Consider the following 26,008-nt stretch of genomic DNA (forward strand, 5'->3'; position numbering starts at 1 on the left):
AAGAAGATTTGAGATACATATTCTGTAGAGAGTAAGTAAGATGACCTTGATGGAATTGTGAGAGAACCATTACCGAGGCAAGAGTGGCTAAAGGTGTAGCACAGGATACCATTCAGAATCAGCTCAGGCACCTTCTGAGGAAACACCTCCCTAACTCACGGAAAGACAGCACAATCCAATTTGGAAGATTCTGTCATTATATTCCATTTCAATACAACTATTTTTTTTTTCAATTTCCTGGGTTACTACTCTCCTGGTTTGACTAGTGGGGCTGACAGATTCTACCTGTCACCATTTATGAGAATTGTGTTCACTTGGAAGGTTCAAAATGTAGATGCCCAAACATTTAAATAGATGTTAAGGAGATGCTTGAGAAGTTTACTGTCAGAAGTTTTCCTTTGAGAGTCTTCTGAGTCTTTTGTTAAAATTTTAATATATAAGTTTTGTGATGAAAACTTAAGAGTCTTTACACATCAACTGCAAGCCATTTTACTCTCCACGTGAGTTCTCATTTCTCCTAATAGCTGTGTATGTTCCTCCACAAGCCTGTGTAAACAAGGTATTACGAACTGTTGTTGATCAAATTATGGAGGCTGAAGCCAAACACCCAGGTTCTCTTCCCATCATTTTAGGAGATTTCAATCAAGCAAATTTAAGGAAAGAGCTCCCAAAATATTTCCAGCATGTAAATTGTCCCACCAGAGGCAAAAATACTTTAGACCACTGCTACACAACAGTAAAAGATGCTTATAGGTCTTTACCATGAGCAGCTGTGGGACACTCTGACCACTGCATGATTCACCTAGTACCTGCCTACAGACAAAGGCTTAAAACCATGAAACCAACATTTAAATCAGTGAGGACTTGGACTGATGAGGCAAAGCTGAAACTCCAGGCCTGCCTTGATTGCACTGATTGGAATGTTTTTGAAGATGACTCTGCAGACCTAGATGAGCTCACAGATACTGTAACATCATATCTTAGCTTCTTTGAAGACTTATATGTACCAACAAGGACCCTGCAAATATATAGTAACAATAAAGCTTGGTTCACAGCTAAACTTAAGCATCTATGTTGTTCCAAAGAGAAAGCCTACAGAAAAGGTGACAGAATGCTATACAACCAGGCCAGAAACATTAACAAGAGAAATCAGAGCAGCAAAAAGAAGCTACTCTGAAAAGTTAAAGAATCAGTTCTCAACAAATGAACCAGCAAACATGTGGAAAACTCTAAAAATATCACTGGCTTCAGCAACCCTTCTTCCCAGGCAGAAGGAAATCAACAACTAGCAGATGACTTGAAAGTGTTTTACTGCAGGATTGAAAAGAAACTACAGCCACCTATCTCCACAACCCACATCTCAAAGACACCAACAACAGCCAAGCCTCCTACAAATGGCCCCAATCCATTGGGCTCACAACCTCTGGTGATCACAGAAAAAGAAGTGCAAGATCTATTACACAGACAAAAGCCAGGAAAAGCACCAGGGCCAGACAAGATAACTCCTTCTTGCTTAAAAGTCTATTTTGACCAATTGGCCCCCATCTTCACCCAAATCTTCAATAGATCACTAGAGATGTGCTATGTTCCTTCCTGCTTCAAACGTTCTACCATCATCCCAGTGCCCAAGAAGCCCTCCATCAAGGAACTGAATGACTACAGACCAGTTGCTCTAACATCTGTAGTTATGAAAATCTTTGAAAGGCTTATGCTGTCCTACCTGAAAACGGATCCGCTGTTCGATCCCATGTAGTTTGCATACTGAGCAAATAGATCTACAGATGATGCTGTTAACATGGCTCTGCATTACATCCTACAACACCTTGAATCTCCAAAAAGATACGCAAGGATCTTCTTTGTAGACTTCAGTTCAGCATTCAATACCATCATTCCAGACACTCTTCTAAGTAAATTAAACCAACTCGTGGTACCTGAACACACTTGTAAGTGGATCATAAGCTTCCTAACAGACAGGAAGCAGCAGGTCAAGCTAGGCTGAATCACATCCGATACCTGTACAATCAGCACAGGGGCCCCCCAAGGCTGTGTGCTATCTCCACTTCTCTTCTCCCTATATACCAATGACTGCATCTCAAACGATCCATCTGTTAAAATACTGAAGTTTGCTGATGACACAACGGTGATTGGTCTCATTCGAGACAACGATGAATCTGTGTATAGACAGGAGGTTATACAACTTGCCTGTGGTGTAACCAGAACAATTTGGAACTGAACACACTCAAAACTGTAGAAATGGTGGTAGACTTTAGAAGAAACCCTCCCGTACTACCACCTCTTATAATATTATACAACACACTATCAACACAGTATCAACAGTAGAGACCTTCAAATTTCTAGGTTCTATTATATCACATGACCTAAAATGGACACCTAACATCAAAAACATCATCAAAAAAGCACAACAAAGAATGTTCTTTCTGTGCCAACTCAGAAAGCTCAAACTGCCCAAGGAGCTGCTGATACAGTTCTATAGAGGAATTATTGAGTCTATCATCTGCACCTCCATAACTGTCTGGTTTGGTTCTTTGCAACCCAACAGGACAGACACAGACTTCAGAGGATAATTAGGACTGCGGAAAAAACAATTACTACCCACCTGCCTTCAATTGAGGACCTCTATACTGCACGAGTCAAAAAGAGGGTTGTGAAAATATTTACAGACCCCTCACATCCCGGACATAAACTGTTTCAACTCCTTCCCTCAAAATGACACTATAGAGCACTGCACACCAGAACAACTAGACACAAGAACAGTTTTCTCCCAAAAGCCATCACTCTGCTAAACAAATAATTCCCTCAACACTGTCCAACTATTACAAAGTCTGCATTACTATTACTGTTAATCTTCTCATCACTCCTTATCACCCATCCCCTCCCACTTGCGATTGTAGGACTGTAACTTTGTCTCTTGTATCCTTACAATTTTTATTGACTGTTTCCTAGTATGATTTGATAGTTGATTGTACCCTATGACTATCATTAAGTGTTGTACCTGATGATTCTTGATTCTTAATGAATGTACCTTTTCTTTATGTATATTGAGAGTATTTGCACCAAGACAAATTCCTTGTGTGTCCAATCACACTTGGCCAATAAAGTGTTCTATTCTATACTATTTTCAACTTTATGTATTGAACATGTAGTCAACTCATACTTCAGATGTCAAGGATTCTTGAATTCAATGGGAGTTTCATATGCACAAGAAAAAGACAAGCAGAGGTCCAATAGACTATCAAATTACAGAGCTCATAATCTTAACTGTTTGGCTGTGTATCTGCAAAATAACCTTAGAAATTATTGTTATTGTTATTTATTGGCCAGGATGCAATGTGCACATTTTTTTTTATATTATGAATTTTCATTATAGTTGTAGCAAATGTTTGGGTCTATTTGTGTTGCACAAAAATTTTTTTTACACATAGAATGATTTTCCCCTTCGACTTTTTAGTATTTTGTAATCAGGAATAAGTTTTGATTGAGTCCTATTGGGTGCAGTCTCAAAGTAAGTTGAATCATGTATGCATACCGACACACACATACACTTTTTCTTGGCCTCACACACACACACACACACACACACACACACATTGTATGTGGAGACACACAGTGAGAATCACAATAATAGTGGTAATAATAAGAATCGGCCCTTTGCCCAGGTTGTGTTTGTCTGGAGGGATTTGTAACATCCTGACCCCATGGGCTATGCTGTAAGGAGAGAGCAGAGAGGTCTGGAGCGGAAGGTGTAGCTATGTCAGGATCACAGGCCTAATTGTCTGTTTCCTAGAAGTTTGAGTTATTGGCAGCTGCCATTACAGCCTCCTGTATCCTGTCACACAGCACAACCTACCAGCCCGTGCTAATTGCAGTGGCCTTTTCATCAAGGAAGATCACCCAGCAAACCTCCAAGAGCTGTCTCTCCATTAGTACTAGGCTAGATTAGCTTGGCTACTTGCGTATGATTGGACTGTCATATGGTTATGATTTGTTCAAGTTTAGAGCATTTAGCAGATAGCCTTTGCCCCTCTCATTGCACCTGCATCCTCTAACCTGCCTGCCCCTATCATTTAAGAGGGTGCTGTAGCTTTTAAAAGTTCAGCAATGCACAATTGCAGGCAGGCAACTGGTCTCTGACAAGAGATCAATACTGTCCTTCCAAATGCTGAAGTCAAGCTGCTGGGTCTGTCAGAGGGATGTGTGCTGTAATTGGATCATGGATGCAACGAGTCATTGGAGTCTGCCTTCAGCATTGTCACAGCTGTCAGATGTCATCCCTTTGTACAGCTGTCACTGCGGGAGGGTGGTGGCTCTCTTTCCTCCCCTCCCTCTTCCAAACCGATGCAAATGTCCACTTAGCAGATGAATATTGAAGATATTAGACGCTTCTTTATGCCTTTATGCAAAATAAAGATCTGTGTCATCTGTGAATTTCATGGAAATAAGTTGCAATTTATTCACTGTGAGAAAAGGGAAGTGAAGCCTGTAAAAATGAGAAATTATTTGGTTCAGGCTATTAAAAGAAAGAGAGAGAGAAAGAGAGAGGAAAGGAAGGTAGAGAGGGGGAATATATTTTACAGAATAAACAAAATAGGGGACTTTCCCCTCCCCATCTATTGTGAACAACTAACAGATAAGTTTTTAATGACATATTTGGAAAGTTACTTTTGTTTTAAAGAATGAATGAAATATCTCTCTTTCTCCCTCTCTCCCTTCTCTTCTACCTGAACAGTTATAACTAAGCAAAATGTTCATTCCTCACACAATCGTATAGAAGAAAGTCACCAAATGCATGAGGTCCTTTGATGAAGATTAGTTTTCAAGATGTATCATTATGTCAGAGGAACAAGACCCCAGGAAGGGGCTAAGGTGGAGAAAGTTAACGTTGGATGAGTAGACTAAGGCACTGCAAAATGTATTCTGAGTAACTTATTGAAGAGTTGAGAACAAATGAATTTATCTGAAGCTTCCTTTAAGGAACAATTAATTGTATTGTTCAACAGGCAGATTAAAGGAATAAAGTTTTTAGATGGAATTTTACAAAGACATTAAAATCTTTCCCTCTGGATTCTCTGCTCTTGCACTTGATTCTAAAACTCTTATACTCAGCTTTTGTACTTGTAAGTGGCATCATTGTGCCCAAAATGGCAATTAGCATTCTTTTCCAATTAACACTGGAAATAAGCCATATTTCTCTGTCCATAAAGAGAGAAAGCAATATCATATTTACCTCCTTTTGTGGAAGATTTGCATGTGGTGGGGAGGGTTTTTTTGGACAAATTCTGTATTACAAATTCTGTATTCTCTGTTTACTGGATTATTATTCCTGCCAATTTCAGGGGAGCTGATATCAGGTTATGGAATTTACGAATAAATTGAGATTCAAGAAGAGACTTGTTAGTTTTTAAGCATTGTTTAAAAGAATATGACTGGCAGCTTTGCTTTTGATTAAGAGACAAAATAATTTTGACTGGGCTAATGCTCCATTTCCTGAAAACGAGACCACACACGCACACGCACACACACACACACTCCTGGTCTGTCACCAACTGTGTAGCTTATGTGACCAGGGAGCATGCTTCTCATTTCCAAGATGTGACCCCAATACACAGTGGGCCTCCATAGAAGCACTGAACCAGCCCACAACATGTTTTCAATGTGCTGAATATCCTGGTGACATTTGGAGATGAAGTCATCTCTTATGTTTCTACGGTTTTCTGTTTTTCCTTGAATGACTGAAGTTGCCTGATGAAAGACCAATCCAACAGGAATAGAGGAAAAAAAAATTACACGTGATAAAAAACTGTAGAACGGGTGAAAGTAGATTTTTGGGGAGGTCTTTTCTTTAAGGAATATTCCTTTGTTGTCATGATGGATTAAAGTTGGACCACAAGGCTCATCCTCTAAAAGGTTTTCGTTTGGGTTTTTATCTTTTAAAGATGAAGGTAAACTTGGAATCAATTGACCCATTCTTTCCTACTTACTGCCACTCCCTACTCACTGCAAGTTACTTACTATTTAGTTTCATTTAGGAAGTTAGGCATAAAAACAAGATGGGTGATTTTGGGTCAGTGACTCTGAGCTCAACCCACCTCACCTCAATCCACCTTGTTGTGTGGAAAATAGGAGGAGGAAAGAGCATTAGGTATGCTTGCCATTTACAAAGTAGTAAAGGAGGGTTAACATTTAATAAAAAATTAATAAGTAAGTTAATTTCCACTAACTGTAATATCACAGTTAGAATAATGAATTATTTGAATAATTTTTTAAGAGAAGATAATTCATAGCGTGACCTAGGTTACTGTTACCTGCTATTCAATATCTGTCCAAATGTCCTTGCTGAGATGGCCTGGGAAGCTGTGAAAGAGTTTTAATTGTTAAAGTTTATGCCTTTTTGATAAGCACTACAAAAAAGACTATATAGTGTTAAAAGCATGCACGTTTAAAAAAAAAAAAGTCTTCAGGTTGATTTATGTAAATGAGTCCAAGCAGTTTGGCTTTGATTCGCAATAACAAGTATCATGTGGTTCCCACATACATCACAGGAGAATAGAGGTGAACATTTGTTAGGCAAGATACTATATTCCATATGTAAATTGTTAGCAATGATGTGCTCAGGAAAGAGAGTTTATGTCTGTGCTAGGAAACACAATTAAAAATTCCCAGCTCTGATTTATGAGAGTTTAAATGAATTTGAAATCTCTTTTGGGTAGGGCAAATAAGTGTTTTGTGATGTATTATTTTACAAAAAAAAAAAAAAAAAAAAAGGAGAGGGAAGAAGAAAGAGAGACCATCGTTCTGGCTCATTTAATTTTGCGAGTGAATGATCTAAGATTAACTACAGACTAGTCAGTGCAGTTTAAAAGCTGAAAGCAATTTTCAGCCATCGATGGTAATGCCACATTTAGTCCACAAGCGAATGACTCTAAATGACTAAGCTGTAAGGTCTTTGTATATGGCCATAGGGCCTGATAAAGCCATAGGAACACAGTAAAAGCACAAAAATAGCTCCAATTTATTTGGTGCCATCACCTTAATGAGATTAATTCGGATGTATTCATGTGCCTAATTGGTGATTTTGTTTTAGCTGGTAATGAAGGATTAAACTTCAGGCAACCAGATAGTTGGAAGAAAAGGCAATCTGAAGGCCAACTTCTTAATTATACAAGGCCACTGCTATATGTGACAAACACTGTTAAAATAAATCCTTAGATATAAGTATGTGCAGCACAGATGCATTCACATGTAAAGTAAGTGAGGGTCATTTATAATGGGTCACAGCACTGAAAAGGATAATGTGGAATACTTCAAGTCTGAAGAAAACTTCTGTTCTTAGTGACTCCACATGAGAATAAAAACTAGGGTGGAAGAGAAAATCAAGAACCCTATATTGCCCAGTAGAACTGAAGGTGCCTGGTTGGGATAAACTGAGTTCATCTGTGCTACGTAGCCCTTGATTTTATTTTTGTAAAAGCATACAGGTGGAAGAACATAGGTGGTTTGAGCTTCCTTTCACATGGACAATTCCCAAGCATCAAAGCTGACAAGCTTTTTCGAAGATGGTAAGATCCTGATGTCCAAACTATGGGCTATGGAACTTGTATTAATCATTACAAAGAACTGTGCATGTCACAAAGTCCTCCTATGACATACACCATGGGTTGTGTCCCACATTGAAACATTAAGCAGGATTTCTGGTAAGAAAGGAAGGATTAAAATCCTCTTCTCGTGCATTGTGATACCAGTGTGGGTTGGAAACTGGCTATATTTTGAATATGGAAAGCTATGTGCTTTGGGATCCGTGCTCTATGTTATGCATGCTGTGTGTAACTCGAATGGCTTCTTTCCTGAACAGAAACATCTCAAATGCATGGTAGGAACAACTGTCTAGAAAGAGTAATTGATCTGAAGCTTTTGACACGCTTCTTTGAAGAACATCAGCTCTTGCTTTGCTGGAGGTTTGTTCTTCTACCAAGGAGTTTGGAAAGGAGATGTTCAAGAGATGGTTCACTTTTTGGATGCCCATATCTGAATTATCTCCATTGTCCTTTTCATGGACTGTGTCAAGAAGGTCCCTCTGCGTAAGCTTCGCATCTCATCTTGCAACAGGCACCCTTAGGAGTGCCAAGTTTGGGAAGGTTCACAGTGACTGTGTGACAGTGACAAATTTCCCAGCAGCTCCAGGGCTGGAAGATGAAGGCTGGAGAGGTGTGCTAGGCTGCAAAATCTGACCGTTCATTTGGAGCTTGCCTCCATCAAGAATGGTTTGGTTTTATTCTGAAGATCTTTGAATGTGGCAATGGTCCAGCTATCTCTTCCTAAAGGCTGGCTCAGCCCTTCATGATGCTGAAAATCATGTGACAAACAAAACCACCCGAGGAAATACCCCTCCCAGTAGGTTAAGGCAATGCTGCCTTCTTTCAGAGGCGATTCACGACCATTTAAATGCTAAAACCACTAAACGTGCGCCAAACCCCAAACATTCAGCCTAAGTCATTAAAATTTAATTATAAAGGGGCAGCTGAGCCCAATTGGAGGTTTTGATTCAGGCCCCATGCAGGACGGAAGATAAACACATAACACTGAAATCGCCCAACCAAACCTGGGCCCAGCTGGCCATGGCAGCCCAGTCAGTTGCATAATTGTAGAGATAATATTTTCTTTCTTTGAGGGGGGGGAAAAAAAAAATCAGGCTTCTTTCTCTCTTTCTGGATTCTTCTGGCAAGCAAACTCTTTCTTTTACACACAAACACACACCCCAATCCCAGCCAGGCATTTCCATTTCAACTCTTGTGAAAGCTGCTGAAAAATACCAAACATGCGATCCCTGTTGTGCGTCTTTGAAAAGGAGATGGTTTAGGCGGCTTGTGGTGAATAGACTTTCCTCGCAGAAATAACGTTGCTCTTTATGCCTCTTTCCCACATGATTAGTGCCACAATCAGAACAATGTTTATAACGCTTCTATGTTTCCCGGATCCTTCCCCCACCCCCTCGATCCTCAGGTGTTAATATTCAGAGCCTTTATTGGCAACAGAATCAAACTTCCTTTGGAGATTTAACATTTATGATTTGATCCTTGATTTTTACATTCAGTACCCCTTTAAAAAAAAAAAAGAGAGGGTTAAAAAAAAAGCCTCTCTGTCTAGCCACCTCAAGATGCTCGCTTCCCAGAGAATGAAGACAGAAATATATTTTACATTTCTTGTCAGATTGAACTTTAAGGACTCTTGACTGCTTTCTCTATAATTTAAACCTCACGGCCCAAATGGCAATCCGCTTTGTTCGGTTCCAGTTGTGTGAAGTTGGAGTGCTTCACTGCTTCCAGGGGAGCCTCTTTCTGGCCCCTGCGGAGGGGCTCCGGGAACCATACTTTCCCCCACCACAGCATGTCAGGCTATTATGAGAGGGACCACGGTGTCACCGTGGCCTCAATGGTTCGTCAGCCGACGGATACGGCTAACAAATGTAAAAACCAAACTTCAGAGGAGCTGCTTCTCTGTGCTAAGTGATCTGTATTCCCTCTGAATTTACTTTCCCCTAACCCCGTGAAATTAACAGTACTTTCTGACATTCGACCCTCTGACCTCACATATAATAAGAATTTAAAAAGCACCATGCATGAGTGTGCCTGTGTAATGCAAAACTGGGGAAAAATGACCATGTCACCCTTTTATTATACAAAACCCCCTTCTGTGTCTCCATTGCATGCTTCATATGGCGAGTGCTTGGTTGAAAGTTATTAGAAGGGATGCACCCAGGCACCCAGGCACCCGGCGCGAGAGTTGAGCTGTCATCATTCACTCGCTGCGACTTTTATAGACAATAAATTGTGGCAAATACATATTGCTACCCCCTTTTCCCCCTCCCAGAAAAAGCTTTGCATCCCATTAAAGCAGATGTTTACCAAGCTAAGTATTAAAATTGGGGTGGGGAGGCGAGGCGAAGCAGGCAGGCGCGTGGAAGTGGCGTGCAGCTGGGGAGCTGGTTGGCGAGGATATAAGTGGGTACACAAGGCAGAGGTGTCTGGCTGAAGTGGCAGAAGCAGGAAAGGGTGAGGCAGAAATTGTTTTGCAGTGCTGGGGCTCTGGCTATGACAGCCTCCGAGGGGAGGAAGAAGGTGCGATGATGTAGCTTTTTCTTCCCGGTGAAGCCAAGATTGGCAGCTGGAAGTAAGGCTTACAGGCAGACCTTCACCCAGGACTCATAATCACTACTCAAAGGGAAATGCATTTACCAGTAAAAAGCGGCTGTAGCCATCCAAAGTGTGCTTAAAACACCACTTAAATATCACTTTATACGCTATTACTTGCAAACTGGGGCTTGGTATTAAATTATACTTGCATAGGCTTTTGCTTAGGTGCTGATAATGCTTTTGAGGTAGCCTTGGTGAGGAAGCATTTAGGCGGCTTTAACCAAGACGTGACTGGAATCTTCCATCGGCCAGAGAGTGACAGGGTGAAAAATGGCAGAACTGTACTTTCTTCCCTCATATAGATTGTAATTTTAATTGTCATTGTGGCCCTTCTGTTTTAATTATGGGACTTCTTTGATATATAACCGGAACATCATATTGAATGAAAATATGGTGCTATAATAGTCTCTTTATAATTAATGACCACATGTAGATCGTGGTGCATAAAAGGAAAGGAATAAATGCACAATTTATTTAACTAGGTTTTGGGTTTTTTTCCTGTCTTCCAAGGAATAGGAAGTGATACCAGAGCTTTTGAAACTCTTTGATGCTGGGACTACTAAGAATATTGAATCGAAATTATATTGCCAGGGGTGGAGGAAAGAATTAGAAAATACACAAATTAATACATAAAACATATTAATTATTAATTGTTTACTAGGAAGTGAAAATATTTATTTATTTCTGGCAGTCAATAAAAAGTCAGTGCTCTCTTTTTTTAAAAAAAACTAAGTTTACTTTCTAACATGTCTCGTTCCATACATATGGAAAGTAACAAACTGCATTTGTTTCTAACTTTTGAAATTTAAATTTCTGTTCTTGCTTGCAAACAAGACCTTTTCCTTTTAATCCTTTTGCTCTCCGAACAGGATGCTTTGTGTTGTATTTACATTAATCTTTAGTGGTTGCTAACTCTGAAACAGGAATAGTTATAAAGCAAGTCAATTAAAAACAGGAAAGGAAACTGTTTAGCATCATCCATTCAATGCAGGGTAACACATCTGAAAAACACATGGCATATTTAATATTTCCCTGAAATCAACCACTATAGGCTTTTTATGTGCTTTTTTTATTATTATCAGTATAGGAATAATGGTAAGCAGCAAACATGACAGAACCATAAGCAATTCAGGAGACAACAAATCTCTGTGGATTTCTGAAAAGCAGACATATTTGTCCAGCGTCTGTCACAGTAAAAGTAGAAAATATACCCTGACAAGCTTTTGTTAATTTTATTGTGGCGTGGAGTCGTGGGCATACATCCTGTGCTTGTATGAGTACAGTTCAATTGGAGAGCGTGATCAAATTGGATCGGCAAAGACAGGGACTACCCTGAGGTCAGCTGTGACCAAGCCACTGCAATGTGATGTCTAGTTGGGGTGATGGTGTGTAAATAAACGTAGAGAATTGCAAATCTTGTCCTGGCCACACAGAGCAGCTCAAGCATTTAAAGATGGTTGCCCGCAAACCTAACTGGAAGGTGGTTGCTGTGTGTGGTGGCTTAGGAAACAACGTGGGGGGGCGGGGAATGAAAATATGTTCTTTTGCTGTATTCTCTTCCTTCCTTCTTGTCATATCTGAGATCACTGACCCAGCGATTTATTGCCGAGAGGATATATATATATATATATTCCTTTCTCCATCTCTCTGTCTTTCTCTCTCATCTCTCTATCTCTCTTTCTCACTATCTAGCTATCATCTATCTATCCAGCTAGCTATCCATGTTCGAATAATGTTCATTTCAGAGATGAGCTGCCTTGATGTGTAGATATGTCTTTAGGTTTATATTATATCCTTTGATAAGTGTGTATGTGTGCGTGTGTTTGTGTGGTGTACTTGTTTATATATGAGTTTGTCTTAAAAGAAAGTAATAATAACCTTGTCTTGTTATGAATTAAGAATACATACAAAGTTCTGTGGGGTCTTTTCAGGAAAGAGTGAACTTTCCTAACGCTAGAAAAGAAAGTATGATAGAATTCATTTTTTCAGCTTATGAGTCTCATTTTATGTCAGCATAGTCTCTCAAGCTCATTAAAATATGTTTACAGTTCTGCTACTTTTGACCAATAAGATGCAATTCTGTGCAGCAAAATATATCTGTTTTTCTGTTCTCTCCCCCCCTGCACGACAATTATGTTTCATTACAAATTTATAAAATCATTTACATTTTAGCAGTTTAAATGTTTCTGCTGACATTTTGTAACTATTACCCTCTTGTAGAATGGCATATGTTCAGGCAGTTAATAAAAAATTAAATGAAATAGCATCAGACAAGGTGAAGCTTTGTAGCCCAGTGTTCTGCACATTTCTGAAAATACCAACTTCATGTTGCAAATGGTGAAGTGAGGTTAGGGCAATGCCAATGTATGTATTTGTCATAACTGTCACAGAGTCCGTGAACTAGCCAATCATTTTGCTCTTAATTAGACAGTTACTTTTTTCCTCTGTTTTTTTTCTTTTTTCTTTTCTTTTTTAGAAAGCTTTCCCATAGAAGATAGTATCTCACTTTCCAGAAAGATGTTTTGTGTACAGAGGGCATAAAATGCCAGAATAATTTTTAACTCCTTGTGGGACTATTTAATGAAGGCATCTACCTTCAGCATGAACAAGGACGGAAAATGTTCTTCAAAATGAAAGCAAAGGAAATCTGGCAGCAGCACAAGGGAACACAATTTTGTGAAAACAATGAGAAGTCAACACATTTACTTGTCTCTGCTGCTCCGAAGATTATACAGAAGTGAAGGAATAAGCACGGTCTTCTATCTCAGGCCCATTTCTGTGGAAGTAAACATGGCTGAATTATTCCCTAGCAAGTGTCCATGCCGTGGAGTCTTTAGAATTTATGAGATATCCATCTGCTGATTGTATTTCAAATAAGCATATCTGGACAAGATGTGTCTATCTCTCAAGAAAATGTGCAACAGTTTTCTCTGTTAATTTTTGTTTCCTATCCCATAGCACTTTCCACTTTAATAAGGAGAACAAATTGAAACAGTCCATTTTTTAAAATACGATGATATATATTTATACCAGAAAAAACAGGCAGGGTTTTGTGTGTGTGTGTGTGGGGGGGAGATATCTCTCCTAAATAAAGCAGTTCTTCAGTTACTTTTCAAGTTCAAATTAAAATATAACTTGATATATTACATAAATGATTTTGATTGATTAAGACTAAAAGATGACAGGCTAACCTATTATTTGTTTAATCAGGGCCAATCCTCCAGCCAGAGTTTACAGAATTAGTTTTAAAGATATCAGAGCAAGACAGTGGTAGAGTTGCATCATTTCCAGCTTAAGAAAACAGTTATTCTGGAATAAGTGTTCTTATTCCAGAAATATACTTTACTCAGAGGTGGTATTCAGCAGGTTCTGACCAGTTCGGGAGAACCGGTAGTGGAAATTTTGAGTAGTTTGGAGAACCAACAAATCCCACCTCTGACTGGAGAGTTTACAGTATCCTTCCCCTGCCACGCCCACCAAGTCACGCCCACAATCCCACCACTGACTTACTTCGATTAATGTTCTTTACATGACAGGATGAGAACCGATCAGATCATCCTTTGGGAAGTTGACAAAACTACTTCAGAGTCTCCAGTTGGAATTTTAAAAAAGTGATATATTAGGCCTTTTTTTCTTTTTCTTTTTGAGGAAGAAGAAGAAAAAGAAGAATTTGGATTAGTATGGCTGCTTCAGACTTTTTAATTTTTTTAAAAGCCCATCCTAGAAGTTTTAACAGTCGGTAGCAGATTAACCTTGTCTGTATGTTTGAAAGCTCATCATCTGATGAATTTACATGCTGCTGGAGGAAAATGCTATTTGGAGAGAGATGGAGAGTTTATTTGATTAAATTCCTTTCTCCACTACTTTGACCTCTTTCTTGTGAAATAATCAGAACTGTTTAGCAAGAATATTCAGGCATTAATAATGAATTGCTTTGGAGTTGGGTTCTTTTTTATGATTTTTTTTTTGTACTGCAACAAGCCCATTGACAAGTACTTTTCCCTATTTTTATTTTATTTATTGATCCAGTTATCCATCCATCCATCCAGTTTCAGTCCAGGCATAGTAGCGGGGGTAGGAATGGGAGTGGGGGAAGAGAACCACTAAATTCCTTGCTGATGGAAAAGTTTTGTTGACAGTGGAAGTGAACATTTTAAGAACTGCATAATCACTCCTGATCTACAAATCTGGCCTCCCTCTTTCTTGTGAGGTCAGTAGATCTCTGCGGGATGGACTGTGGTGTGCAGTCGTTTCCCCACTGCTGCCAATTAGAGGCAGAGAGGATAGAAAAGCATTACACAATAGCATTATGTGAAAGGCTTGATCACATAACCCTAGAAAGGGAATATGGTCTAGTGGTTAAGGCACCAGGCTATAAATCAGGAGACTGTAAGTTCTAATCTTGCCTTAGCCCTGAAAGTCTGCTGGGCGAGCTTAGGCCAGCTACTCTCTCTCTCTCTCAGCCCAACTCACCTCACAGGATAATTGTTGTTGTGAGGAAAATAGGAAGAAGAAGGAATATTAGCTACCAACCACCTTTAATTGTTTATAAAAAATAATAAACACAGGGATATAAACAAACAAAATGAACCTTCTATTTTTTTAAAAAAAAGAATGTACCATGTTTTTATCTTTAAAACATGTCTCTAGCATTAGTTTTCTTGATCTAAAGGTATCTGATTTTAGGACAAAATATCACTCCAGTGGGCTTAGTGGCAATAATGTAAGAGAGCTCCTTTAAGTTCCCAACAGGCTAATGCAGTTTTCAAAATTTGAAGTATCACAGTCCTCTAATGGTAAATATATTTATGTGACTCACCCATAAGTACAATAAATAATTTCATTCAAGTTATGGTTGGATAAGAACATTCCACTTACTTTTCTTGATTTTAATCTGTCCATCAAACAAAACAATGCTATGTTATAGCTTTATAAAAGAAAACTGTTCATCTGGAAGAAAAGAAAAACTGGATCAAATTTTAAAATGAATTTTAATGTGGGTGAACATGCTTACTTTTGCATTACAGCCATAAGACAAAACAGAGTCTTTGTAGATACAAGTACTATATTTTCAATTTTTAAAAAACAAAATGGGGACACTATTGTGACGTTCTTTGTTGAGGAACAAGTCAAATATATGCAATAACTCTCTTGAATATTGATTCCTGAGTGGAATGTGGAATCAGAAAATGATTAGGAAATGTGATTGATTTTGATTAGTACGCCCTTTCCCCCAATTCTTTATTGTGTGCAATTATTTTTACTTATCAAATCAGACAAAAGAAAAGGAAGTTTCCTTTGCTTGGGTTGTTATGCAGAACAGTGTTTGTTTTATTTGCTTTGCTTTATTTTACTTAAATCAGTTTCTCTTAAATTGCTCTTAAAGTCATGCAGCTTGCAAAATACTGGCAGACGTTTGGCACAGTTGTTCTTGGAACTGTTTCCACACCCATATTTAGATTTTGTCCTCTTACAAACTTCTGCTTAGGTGGTAGAAAACCCCTCAAATTACTCTTACAATTCTTCCTTATTGTAGCTTCCCAATTCTTCTCCCTTCCCCTTTGCAGTAATGTGGGCAGGTCAGATGTTCAGTGGTTTCCATAAGATTTTCATTCCTCCTCATGCTTCCTCCACAAGGTGTTTCTGTTCTTGCCTCGTTAGTGAAGTTTATGCCACTATACATTCACCTTCTGGTATTTGCTGCCTACCGCATTTTGCTGAAGGCCAAACAGAAAGATACCTGATCCTTTGTGTGGCGTCTCTATGGATTAGGTCAGTTCCTTTCATGAAAGATGTCAGATTGTTACCTAACGTTTAATGGAATTGAGGAAAAAGTAACAATTTCTGTCCTCTAATCTCTGTCCTATGTGCTGGACAGCTTCCACTTAGCCATTGGAGGGAGTGACGCTTATTCTAAAGCAGTGGTTCCCAAAGTGGGTGGTACCACCCCCTGGGGGGGGGATTCCTGGGGGGGGTGCTGAGAGGCAAGCTGGCCGGCAGGGGGCACTAAGAAGTGGCAGGGGGACGCTGGAGGTGAGCGGCAGGGCACAATTCAGTGGTGAGAAAAAATCCCGCCGCCGCGTTTGAGGCAAGGACCCACAGGATCATCCCATTGACTTGCACCCTCTGATGCAAGGAGCTCCACCCACGAATGCAGCGTTGGGAAAGGATTGCAAAGCCAGAGTGGCTTTGCTCTCCTTTCAAACATCCCACTGCCGTGTTCGGGGTGGCAGGGCACTGCCCCAAACGCAGCGTTGGGAAAGAAGAGCAAAGCCAGAGTGGCTTTGCTCTCCTTTTCAAATATCCCACCGCCGTGTTCAGGGCAGCGGGGCGGTGCCCTGAACGCAGTGTTGGGAAAGGAGAGGAAAGCAGCATGTCTGAATGGAGCAGTGCACGAAGTCAATGGGGTGAGCCTGAGAGAGGGAAAGAGAGAGGAACGAGAGAGAGAGAGAGAGAAAGAGAGAAGGAAGCAGAGAAAGAGAAAAGGGAAAGACAGAAAAGGGGACAAAGAAAGAGGGAGGAATGGAAGGAAGGGACAGAAAGAAAAAGAAATGAAGAAGGAGGGAGGGAGGGAGGAGAAAGATAATGAGATATCTATTCTAGTCCAATCACCTGCTCCAGCAGGGTTAGAAGGTAGTGTGTGTGTTCTCCTTGTAATTAACCAGTACATTTTGGTTTTGCCTTCTTCAGAATTGGCACTGTAATACATTGGGGAAAAGTAATTTTTTAGGGTTGAGATCTGGTCCAACGGATCCTGTTTAAAGCCTCAACAAAATGTGAGAGCTTCCTGATAGTCTTGGCCATGTTTCGTCCACAAAACCTTTAATTAATAGAAGCCAAAGATGTTTCAATGTGCTGGTAAATATACTGGCAAAGAGGCCGCATTTCAATCTGATGCATCAGGTCTCTCTCTCTCTCTCCCTCTCCCTCTCTCCCCTCCATCCCTCCATGCGCCCCTTTCTTTGTCCCTTTTTCTTTCTTTCCATTTTCTCTTTCTTTTCTTTCTTCTCTCTTTCTTCTCTCTCTCTCTCTCTTTCCCTCTCCCAGGCTCTCCCCATTGATTTGGTGCACCGCCTCACTCGGACTTGCTTGAGCAGGTCCCTCCAGTGCAATGGGCTCGGTGGGGTGGGCCTGTGGGGCCGGCACCTAGAACATGGCTGTGCTGGCACGTTTGAAAAGTAGAGCAAAGCCAGAGGTCGGTAATTTTTGCTGCAAAGAATCACAAAAGCTTCTGGGTTGTGCACAAGAAGGGACACACATGTCAGTGCAATTCAGCAACATAAAATAAAGAAATACAAATAAAACAAATCAACAAGAATTCACAAAGCATCTCTGATTAGATTTTATTCACTACTAGAATCTAATCAGAGATGCTTTGCCGATTCCAGTCCAATGACCAGCTCCAGCAGGGTTGGAAGGGAGGGTGTATGTGTATATGTGTGTACATGGCTGTCAAAACTCCAAAAACAGGTCAAGTAGATCTGGGGAGGCCAGTCATAAATTAGAACACTTGCTAAGAAACCGGCCATTAAGTGAGAACCACTTGTATTTGGTTTGCCAGTCACCAAACCATGCCCACTCAGTCACGTGACCAGCAAGCCACACACACCCAGTCATGTGGCCAGCAAACTACACCCTCAAATTAGGCCATACCCACAGGAATTTGAATCCCGCCCCTGGGTGGGGGGCATTGAGGATGAGTTTGTAGCACCAAGGGGGCGGTGGACTGAAAAAGTTTGGGAACCACTGCTCTAAAGGAATAAATTTGCAATTGGTGGGTTTGTGGCTCCACATAGATCAGTAGGTGGCAGGTGTGGGTGATTATGCTGAGCTATGGTTGATACGCCAACTGCAGCCCTTTGGGGAGTATCAGGACCTGTCAATAGTTACCCATATTTTTCTTGTTTCCAGATGGCTGCAATGCATTCCACCTGGGTCTCCCCTAGAAGTGTATTTAGAAACAGTAATTGATAGATGGCTTGCTTATTGATAAGTGTTAATTTAACAGTATAACAACCACCCTATGGATGCTGCCCTGGCTTGCAGTAGGTTACCTCCCCATTCAAGGAAGCCCTACAACACGGGTGTCAGACTTGTGACATCATGTTGCCATCACATGACATTTCATGATGTTTTTCCCATTCACGGAGCTGGAGTGGGCAGGCCACCAATTTGACACCCCTGCCCTACAAGAATATTATGGGGGAATCAATTATTTTAAATTGATTGGGGATCACCTGCTTGTTCTTTGTACAAGAGGATGCTTAGGTTAATCCAGAATGCAAGGGGTTCAGTTCCTGGAAGCAGTTTTTTTAAAATTTGTTTGTTTGTTTTGTTTCCCTGGTGATGTAGAAGAAGCTCCTCCTTGAGATCTGAATGATCAGCTACAGCAACTAATTTTAATTTGATTTTACCATATTGCTATTACAGTTTTAATGAGGCTTTGGAGTTTTTATAATTTGGTGGCATGCAAATACTGCAAACTAAATAAAGAATAATAAGTATTAATTGCCACTAGAGGTTTTGTACGTTGAAAACATTGTGTTGCTCTCCACTCAGCATATTTCACTCTGAACCTGGTAAAGCTCCTTGTACCATCCCATTCATTGACTTGCAACCCTTCCTTGAAATGGTCTCAACTCAACTTTGAGATATGCTAGATTAATATCAGAATTATAAAAAAGGCTGAGAAAGGTCCAAAATTTCCTTGTGCGCATGTTCAAATATAGAATGAGAATCAAATCCTATGGTGGACAAATCACCCACGAATTACTTAGACCTAAATGCAATTCTGTAAGTCAGTGGAACTCCTATTGGTTCTTCAGGTCATGTGATCTGGCTCAGTTGTACATTTTAGACCATTGCAGGGGCAGCGATAAGGTTACAAGGCCTGTTAAAAACTCTATTGCAGAGCATTCTTTAAAAAACAAATAATGGATGTAAATACCCCTTGGTCATTAGTCCACCCTTGATTGTAAAGATCCTTTTAAGCTCAGACTTCAGCACTTAGTTATTATCCTAAATCAACCATATGCTCCTTGGTTTGAAAATATAGTTGATTACTCGGATGTATGTGAACAAAATACAATTTTAAACAATTCACTTGATTTTGAAATGGGATTAGCTTTAATAATCTACAGCAGATTCCATTCCTTCCCATTTTAGAGAGTTGAGCAATGAGGTATGTATGCATTCTTATAGTGACACAAGAAGAGAACGTATTATGTGATCATCGAGCCTGAATCTGGAATATCTTGTCTACAAACTTCATTACATTTTTTTCTTAATTACACTCACTTCATTGCAGTATGCGAAATGCTTGCTTTCATCTCTGTGGAAAAAACGGTAACACTTCATTTCCATGTAGCAGTTATATTACCATGTATTACATTGAACAAAGCCCCCTTTAGAATTGTGTTTAACAATTATTGTAATTATGGAGACATTATAATATTTATATTCTGTGCATCTGTCTATAGAGCTCTATCTGACTACATTTTTACTGACTTCCATCAATTTCAATTTCACTAATTTTTCACAAGCATAAAGGGACATGCCACTGGAGTTGGGTAGCCAATAAATTTAAATAAACAGATAAACAAATAAATAAATATTAGGATGTATTTATTTATCAATTTGTATGCCATCTCAATCACTGATGTAACTTTCGTGGTTTATAAATTAAGAATAAAACATTCATAAGAACAATAACATACAAAAGAAAGAGGGGGGTAATAATGTGTTCCACACATTGAGTGGGGAGGTTAGGGAATTACTGTTTTATATTAAATCACATGCCTCCTAACATCCAGTGTTCCCTCCTTCCCTTCCATCTCTGCCTTTTTTAAAAATGATGAGATGTGAATTGTTGAATGATCACTATCTGTTTAAATAAGTAACTTTGATTAGTCTGGTAAATAGGTGCACCTATTTGGATTCATAGACCAACTCTGTTGCAATAAGCCAAGATATAGAGCAAGAGTCTTCAAACTTGGCAAGTTTAAGATTTCAACTCCCAGAATTTCTGAGCAAACATGACTGGAGAAGGAATTCTGGGAGTTGAAGTCCACAAGTCTTAAAGCTGTCAATTTTGAAGACCCCTGACACAGGGCTTCCTTTGTGATGTCACTAGATAAAGCACCTTTGCCCAATCAGTCAATCTATTAGGTCCCATTAATCAGGGAAGAATATTAAAAGGATTTCTGTTCTATAAGAGATTTGCTCAAAAAAAAAATTCCCAGCGTCTTCCTGAACAGCATCTTCAATGTTTTTTTGTTTGGTCTTCCATTTGTCCTTCTTGTCTTCTATTTGTCCTTCTTGGTTGGTCTTCTATTTGTCCTCTAGCTTTGGTTTGCTTCCTGACAGCTGAAAGTTGTTTGACTATCACTGTAGTTTTATGGTTAAGGTTTTAGACCAGGTTTAATTAAGGTCTTGGTAGTTAACTTAAGGTTCAAGTTCTTCTTTAGCCAGGGAAAGATACCTGATGTCTTTAGGGTAGTCACCAGCAGCCCAACCCACCTCATAAAATAGCTGTTGTGGGAGTAAAATGAAGGAAAATATTCGCATGTCAGCTCCTATGAATTATCTTTCAAAGGCAAATTTGTACAGAATGGAAAGCTGCATTTCTCCAATGGAACTCAGCCCTATGATTCTAGAGAAATTAGATATTTCATGCAGTAGATTGCTCGGCCTTCCCATATATTTTTTTTTAACTAGCCAAGAAGCTAGTTAAAGATTTCTAAATATCACCTTAATGTTTCTATCAAATCATCTACCAGCATATTCCTCGAGATAAACCTTGTTGAATTTTAATGACCTTGGGCAAAATCCCCATTTTATGTAGCCTCACTAATATTCTTGTAATATTAGTCTCAGACTAATTCTGAAAGGGGGTTTAGTGCACAAATCCGTGGGATTCTTACATGAATGATTTGGAGAAAGGAAGCTCTGAAGGTAAATCTTTTGGAATGGTTTCCCAATGTTGGAATTAACTGCTGCTCAGTATCCATTTTAAAATAGACTTTAACCTTATGTTTTTCTCATATATTTTATTTTTTATTTGATACCTGATCCAATTTCAAGAGGAGAGTTTCACTTGAAGAACTGCATGCATGTTTAAAATGACTGCCTTTATCCTTCCACATCTCTACAGATGTAATTTCTCCTTTGATTTGACATAATTTAATAACACATTTCATGTCCATGATGGGATTTTGAATATTTACATTGTTCATTTCATTTTTATTTTCTAATCCAATTTCAATGGTCTGTTTTTTTGTGATATCATGCATTTTTCACCCTCTTTAAGATTAATTATTCCATTAGTTTCCTGGAGCCACTTCTGCTATGTCTGTCATTTTCCTTTGCCTTTGATTGCATATCACTTTCTGCCCCCTCATTCCAAAACCTTCAGGTTACTTAAGTGTACTGATTATCTCCTCCCCTTTTTAATTGGAAGGATAACATTATTTTAATGTCCACAATTGATACATTATCATTCTTTTCACATTTAGAACAGAGTAGGGGTGTCAAACTCGATCGTGTCATGGGCCAGATTGTGACGTAGCGCAATGTTTTTTGCCTTTGCAGAGCCCCGATGGCAGTGGCCTGTGTGTGACATATCTGGCCTGCAGGTCACCAGTTTGACATGCCTGGAATAGAGGTTTATCTGAAAATTGCACAGGGTAGAGGTTTCTCTCTGTGTGTAGATTCTTCCTTCCTTCTGTCCTTCTGTCCTTCCATCCTTCCGTCCTCCCTCCCTCCCTCCCTATGTATTTATTTATTTCTGATAATAGTAGACATTATTTATCTATCGTATGGCCTGATACTTACTCATAGATTTATCCTTCCCATTTGCTAAAGCTTGGCTCAATTTTTTTAAACATTTCATTATTAATAACTGTAAAAGGATGAAATCGTTGAAAAGCAACTTTTGATTGCATCCTTGGCATATTTTTGATTTAGCCAAAATATTATTCCTCCTCTTCTCTCTCCTCATCCCCCCACTCCTGTTGTTTACTAAAGCTATGCTACATTGTCTGTGTTGTCTGTTGCTGCCCTCTGTAGTGAAATTCTAGAGACCACAATATTTCTTTGAAGCAAAAGGACTCTGGATGAGCTTAGTTGGCAGGTGCTGGATGCTGCATAATTGAATAAAGGCTGGCTCTAAAATAAAATAAAAAATGTATTTCTTTTCTTGATACCTCTAATGCTATATAACTTTGGCAAGTCATCACTGTTCTCCCTGCCCCCTTTGCATAACTGTGACACTTACGTGCATTTTAAAAGCCAATGAAGTTTAGATGTTTAACTCAACGAGGATTGATTATAATTTTTTTTAAAAAAAAATGATTTTTGTTGAAGAAAGTTAGAGGGAGATAGTTCTTGTCATTCCAGCTGGGGCTATAAGGATGGAATGATGTGAGGGAAAGGAAGTCTGAATACAAAAAACAGTCAAGCATTGAATCCAAGAAGTAAGAGTGTTTCTATTACAGGTGGTCCTTGACTTATAACCACATTTATGCCCAAAATTTAACAGAAATAAGTGAGACATTTGTTAAATGAGTTTTGCCCCATTTTATAACATTTTGACCACAGTTGTTAAATAAATCACTGGAGATGTTAAGTTAGCAATATGGTTAATTGAATCTGGCTTCTCCATGGACTTTGCTTGTCAGAAGATTGCAAAAAAAGATCACATGACCCCAGGATACTGAAACTAAATATGAGTCAGTTGACAAGCATCTAAATTTTGATCAGGTGTGATCATGGGGATGCTGCAACAGTTGTAAGTGTGAAAAATGGTCATAAGTCACTTTTTTCAGTGCCATTATAACTTTGAATGGACTGTTGTAAGTTGAGAACTACCTGTATTGGAAGTAAGGCCTTGCTTTTTTTTTAAATTGTGGGCAAAGTTAAAGCATCTGGGACTCAAATTATTCTTTTCAATGAACCCCTAAGTGAACAGAAGCTCAGACAAGCGCTAAACGATGCAGGGCTAAAGATGACATACATGCATTTCAATGTATGAATTTATGTCTACTACTTATGGGCAGCCTAAAAATCAATCTTCTAAAGAGATCACTTAGGCCTTGCATTCATGCAAACAAGGAGGGAGAGGAAGGGAGGGAGGGAGGGAGGGAGAGAGAGGAGGGCATATACACCCATAATTTAATGGCTTTGGGGGGGACTGCTTTTAATTTGTCAACTGCTTTTAATTTACAGGTAATTCAGTATCAATTAAGTCTCATTTAGTTTTATTTATTTATTTCAGTGTGATCTGTCTTTCTTTGACTTGGCCAAACCCTCTACTTGGAAAGCAGCCACGATACTCTGAGTTGTCGTCCGATTTAGGTCAAATTCTCAAAATCAAGCAGGAATATGGGAGGCAAAAAAAGAAAAAAAAGGACAATCATTTGCTTTTTAGCTGACATGCAACAGGATTCCAGTGAAAGGCTGATTCTGCAAATGATACTTAATCCATTGTTAGGCATATTCCGTACTTGTTATCAATGACACAATTTATTTTCTCTCATACCAGTCAAAAGATTTCCTGGCTGCTTCATTTTCACCGACTGTTTCCGGTCAATATAAGAAAATTCCTGTTTGTTCCAGTGAAGGGGGCAATGAATAGACAAAGTCATGTATAAAGTTTTCTAAGATGAAAGAAAATCTCTCTTTTGAATTTTCTGAATCTGTGCCTATCCCTCTGAATGTTATTAGAATGGTGTGAGGATCCTAACTAGGGGAACAAATAACACCAAAGTTTGGTGCTTGTTTTCTTTGTTTCATAAACTAAGTAATACAAAACTTGATGTGCTGGTATGAAAAAGTATTTACCTTCTTGACTTATTGCCCACTTTTAGCCATAATAACTAACCAAAAGTTTCTTGTACTTGGTGATTAGCCTCTCACATGGCTATACAGGAATTTTGGCACATTCCTATATAGCAAACAGCTTCAGTTCTGAATATCTGAGGTTTTTCTACCATGCTGCCAATTTCAGGTCATGCCATAACATTTCTATGGATTTTGGAACTGGACTTGCCTTGTTTATTCGAAAATACGATGTTTGTTCTTCTATTCTCTTGCATACTTGCTGGTGTTCAAGATGTTTATCTTGCTGCATGACAGACTTGCACTTTGGCTTCTGCTGAAAGACGGATTCTTCTGCAAAATTTTCTAATGAAAAGCAGAATTCATGCCTCCTTCAATGAAGGCAAGCTATCCAGGTCTCAGGCAGCAATCATATCTCCAAACCATGACACTACCACCTCCATGCTTAACAATTGACGCAAGGTGCTTATTTTGAAATGTAGTGTTTGGTTTCCAGTGGTCATAATGATACCTCTACAGATTGAAAACTCCTGATGTGGATTCATCGTTCTATTGGACATTCTTCCAGAAATCTGAGAATCATCCAGGTGTTTTTTGGCAAAAAGAAGATCAATATTCTCCATAGCTTCTTTTCATTATTCTCCCAGGAACTCCATGTTTACTGAATACTTTTCTGACAGCAGAGTTAGGAACACTGACTTTAGTCAAGATGAGCAAAGTCTTTGGATGCCTGGATGTTGTTCTGAGGTGTTTTGTACATTCCAGGAGGATATTATGTTGTGTTCTTGGGATGAATCTGACAGGATGGGAATTTGGGGACAATTATTATTCTAAATCAGTGATGGGATTCTAATTTTTTTACTACCGGTTCTGTGGGCGTGACTTGGTGGGCGTGGCAGGGGAAGGATACTGTAAACTCTCCAGTCAGAGGTGGGATTTGCCGGTTCTCCGAACTACTCAAAATTTCCACTACCGGTTCTCCAGAACTGGTCAGAACCTGCTGAATACCACCTCTGGTCTAAATGTAATCTGTGTCAAGACAGTCTCTAGTTAGTGGCATCAACAGGGTGGGGAAAATTATGAAAACAACGTTGCACTGTGATGAGATAAGCCTTGCTGTTTTTGTACATGTGTTGTGATTTTGCACATACCTTCAAAAGGATAAAATTTGGTTCATAATGGCGTGATGTTGATCTTATCACTTTGATGGAAGTGGTAGATCCTTATGTGTCTCTTTTGACTGTTAATTAGTGGAACCTCAGAATTTTGAAAATAGTTTTATATTTATATATTTATATATTCAGAAACTTCCTGCAAAATATATCTCATGAATTTCTGTGGTAATGAGAAGAGCCAAGGTTTGTGAGATATACTGTAAGTAGGATACCTCCTACATATTAATTCTTTCATTAATGAAAACAACAGTTCCATTTATGAAATAAAATGACAAAAGGATAAACTTATTATTTGTCCTCAGACTTCCTTCATATTTTACTATAATTGTCACAAAATCTGATGACATTTTGGAGAAATATAGGTAAAAATACAGAAAATCTAAAAGGGAAATGCAGAACTTTTTGCAGAACTGTAGTTGTGTTAAATCTCTAATGCAGGTCCCAGCCCTTGTATACAAAGTCCCTTGATTTTGTAAAAAAACAACAACAACCCCAAGATGATAGGATCCTATGAACATCGTAGCACTTCAACCCTCGGACATTCTGACAAGCTACTGTGCAGATGTGCTGTGTTGTTTTACACAATTGCACTATCAGCACTTGTGTAACAGGGAGACAAATGGACATTTCCATTTCACTTTTTAAAAGGAACCTCACAAGCTATTGTCAGTGTTAACTTCTTTCTACACTTGGAGACTTTTGAACATAACAGCTTGACATTAGGACATTTAGTTTTACTTTTGGAAAAAAATATTTAAATGTAATGAATGCACACATGGAATATGCAGA

The sequence above is a fragment of the Pseudonaja textilis genome, chromosome 1 (assembly GCF_049901715.1).
Source record: "Pseudonaja textilis isolate UNSWEBS1 chromosome 1, rPseTex1.2, whole genome shotgun sequence".
Taxonomy (NCBI): domain Eukaryota; kingdom Metazoa; phylum Chordata; class Lepidosauria; order Squamata; family Elapidae; genus Pseudonaja; species Pseudonaja textilis.